Here is a 3,949-nt window from a genome sequence, read left to right as displayed (position 1 = left end):
GGGGGTTCAACCTCCTCCTCCTCCTCCTCTTCGCTGGAGTCGACGTCGTCGCCTCCCTCTCCTTCACCGTCGGACTCCCACTCGCCTTGATCATCCCCGCTCTCACTCCGCTCGCCTCCCCTTCCTCAGTCGGCCCCTGTGCCCTGTTGGGCGTCGAGTACATCTCAGTAGTCGCCTGAAAAACAACAGACAAGACAAAGGTTAATCGACCAACTCAAAGAAGACTAATGAAGAAAAAAAAGATCTCAGTCAGGAGCATAAAGACATACCTGGTCCACGTCATACGAGTTGTCGAGTGGAATTACCCTCCTGGCTCCTCGGGAGTTGTCCTTGTTTCTTGTGATGCTCGACAGCCACCCCTCCAGCATCTCATCAGTGACCTCCTCCGGGTGGATCCGAGTGGTGTCGTCGAGACCCGAGTACAGCCACATCGGGTGGTCACGAGCCTGGAGCGGTTGGATGCACCTCCGGAGGAAGACCTCTAGCAAATCCATACCCGTAACGCCCTCACGGACAAGCTCAACCACTCGACCGGCCAGCACTTTGACTTGGGCCCTTTCCTCCGACGCCACTTTCAGAGAAGCAGGTTTTTCAGCTCGATCGAGTGAGAAAGGGGGGGAGACCAGTCGACTGTCCTGGGGTCGCCTGGTCTTGACAGTAGAACCAGGTCGCCTGCCTGCCACGGACCTACTCCGGAAAAGTGATAGATGGAAAACAACTCTTTCCCCTCGTCTGGATCGCCAGGCCCCCGCACAGCTGGATCACCTGCGTCCTTTCATCACTCGACTTGGCCTTCTTGACCGATTGAGAACGGCAGGTAAAGATGTGCTTGAAGAGACCCCAATGGGGGCGGCAACCCAAGAAACCCTCGCACATGGAAATGAAAGCAGCGAGGTATACGATGGAGTTGGGAGTGAAGTGGTGAAGCTGTGCTCCGAAGAAGTTCAGGAAGCTCCGGAAAAAAGGATGGGGTGGCAGAGAAAACCCGCGGTCAACATGGGTGGCTAGGAGCACGCACTCACCGTCGCGGGGCTGAGGTTCGATCTCTCTCCCCGAGAGACGCGTGGCTTCATGGGGAATGACCCCCCCCTCGACCATGTCGTCGAGATCTTCTTGCCGGATCACCGACGGCATCCAATCGCCTTGGATCCAGCCTCGGGGCAGAGCCGACCTTGAGGAGGATCCGCCCCGAGCGGACCTCTTCCCTTTCCCCTGCGCCGCCGCCTTCTTCACGCGCTCTAGGGCGGATGTCTTGTCCTTCGCCATCGTCGCCGGCAAATCTTGCATGGACCCGCGGCGCTAGGGTGAGAACGGAGGTGGCGGAGGAACTCGCGAAGGGAGAGAGGAAGAAGGAAGCGCACTGTTTGGAAACCCCGAGCCGGCAACTTATAAGGGGCCGCTTGCGAGTGGCTGACTGGTAGGCCCAGGCTATCCAGTCAAATCCCGCAGCAGATGCACGCGCAGTACGTGGCGAAAAAGGCGACGCGAGGATCGAGGAGCTTCCACTTTATGGCTTCCGATTACTGTGGCCGCTCCCGTCCCACGCGCTTCCCGAAATCCGAATCCCGCGACACCCGCGGGCCGCAGAACAACTTGTTAAAACAAAAGACCCCGCTCGCGCCGACACTCGGTATGTCACACATAAAGAAATTCATTCGACGAAAGGCCTGGAATGGATCAAGGCGACTGAAAGAGGTTGATGACGTCATCCATGACGGTTGGCCCAAAACGAGGCGCTCACGTAGCCCAAAGAACTAGTCGAAAAGATCTCCAACTCTTTCCCCACTCTAACCTCGATCCATTCGGGGGCTAATGATGAAGCCATGTACCTAGGGTAGGGGCACGGGCCTGTCCAAAGAGCCCCACCCTGGGACATCCCTAGGAGAAGTCACCTTTCAATCGACTTGAAGGTATCCCACTCGACGGGTTCAAGACACTCGACCAAGAAGCCATCACTCGACCATGAAGCCAACCACTCGACTACCAGGAGGCCTAGAGTCACTCCGCAGGCAAACGGTCAGCTATTAAGTAGTCTTTATGGTCATTATAACACTTTATTAGGGGCGTTACCAGTAACGCTCGACCTTAAATGTACCTTAAAACCCTGCATTACTGAGGGCAGGAGGGGGCCGGCGAACTCTATATAAGCCACCCCCTCCTCAGTAGGAAGGGTTCGCATCCCTGTAATTCACACGCGCATAATCCAGTCGACCGCCTCCGGGCTCCGAGACGTAGGGCTATTACTTCTTCCGAGAAGGGCCCGAACTCGTAAACCTTGCGTGCTTACAACTTCTCCATAGCTGAGATCTTGCCTCTCCATACTTACCCCCCTACATCACTGTCAGAGTTAGAACCACGACAGCCAACGTTGTCCTCAACTTCAACGCATTCCTAGAGAAAACCAAGCTGAAAGACGATGGCAGCAACTATACGGACTGGGTCCGGAACCTGAGGATCATCCTCATAGCTGCCATGAAAGATTATGTCCTAGAAGCACCGCTAGGTGACGCACCCGTCCCACAGAACCAAGACGTTATGAACGCTTGGCAGACACGTGCTGATGATTACTCCCTCGTTCAGTGCGGCATGCTTTACAGCTTAGAACCGGGGCTCCAAAAGCGGTTTGAGCGACACGGAGCATATGAGATGTTCGAAGAGCTGAAAATGGTTTTCCAAGCTCATGCCTGGGTCGAGAGATATGAAGTATCCGACAAGTTCTTCAGCTGTAAGATGGAGGAAAATAGTTCTGTCAGTGAGCACATACTCACTATGTCTGGGTTACATAACCGCTTGACTCAGCTGGGAGTTAATCTCCCGGATGACGCGGTCATTGACAGAATCCTCCAGTCGCTTCCACCAAGCTACAAGAGCTTTGTGATGAACTTCAATATGCAGGGGATGGAAAAGACCATTCCTGAAGTATTTGCAATGCTAAAATTAGCAAAGGTAGAAGTCAAAAAGGACCATCAAGTGTTGATGGTGAATAAAACCACTAAGTTTAAGAAAGGCAAGGGTAAGAAGAACTTCAAGAAGGACGGCAAGGGAGTTGCCGCGCCCGGTAAGCAAGCTGCCGGGAAGAAGCCAAAGTATGGACCCAAGCCCGAGACTGAGTGTTTTTATTGCAAGGGAAGTGGTCACTGGAAGCGGAACTGCCCCAAATACTTAGCGGACAAGAAGGCCGGCAAAACGAAAGGTATATGTGATATGCATGTAATTGATGTGTACCTTACCAATACTCGTAGTAGCTCCTGGGTATTTGATACCGGTGCAGTTGCTCACATTTGTAACTCAAAGCAGGAGCTGCAGAATAAGCGGAGATTGGTGAAGGACGAGGTGACGATGCGCGTTGGGAATGGTTCCAAGGTCGATGTGATCGCCGTCGGCACGCTACCTCTGCATTTACCTACGGGATTAGTTTTGAACCTCAATAATTGCTATTTAGTGCCAAGTTTGAGCATGAACATTGTATCAGGATCTCGTTTAATACGAGATGGCTACTCATTTAAATCCGAGAATAATGGTTGTTCTATTTATATGAGAGATATGTTTTATGGTCATGCTCCTATGGTGAATGGTTTATTCTTAATGAATCTCGAGCGTAATGCTACACATATTCATAGTGTGAATGCCAAAAGATGTAAGGTTGATAATGATAGTCCCACATACTTGTGGCACTGCTGCCTTGGTCACATAGGTGTCAAACGCATGAAGAAGCTCCATACAGATGGACTTTTAGAGTCTCTTGATTACGAATCATTTAACACGTGCGAACCATGCCTCATGGGTAAGATGACCAAGACTCCGTTCTCAGGAACAATGGAGCGAGCAACCAACCTATTGGAAATCATACATACTGATGTGTGTGGTCCAATGAGTGTTGAGGCTCGTGGTGGCTATCGTTATGTTCTCACCCTCACTGATGACTTGAGTAGATATGGGTATATCTACT

The sequence above is a fragment of the Triticum urartu genome, chromosome 5 (genome assembly GCF_003073215.2).
Source record: "Triticum urartu cultivar G1812 chromosome 5, Tu2.1, whole genome shotgun sequence".
In the NCBI taxonomy this organism is placed as follows: Eukaryota; Viridiplantae; Streptophyta; class Magnoliopsida; order Poales; family Poaceae; genus Triticum; species Triticum urartu.
The sequence above is the reverse complement of the archived record's forward strand: the minus strand, read 5'-3'. Positions refer to the sequence as shown.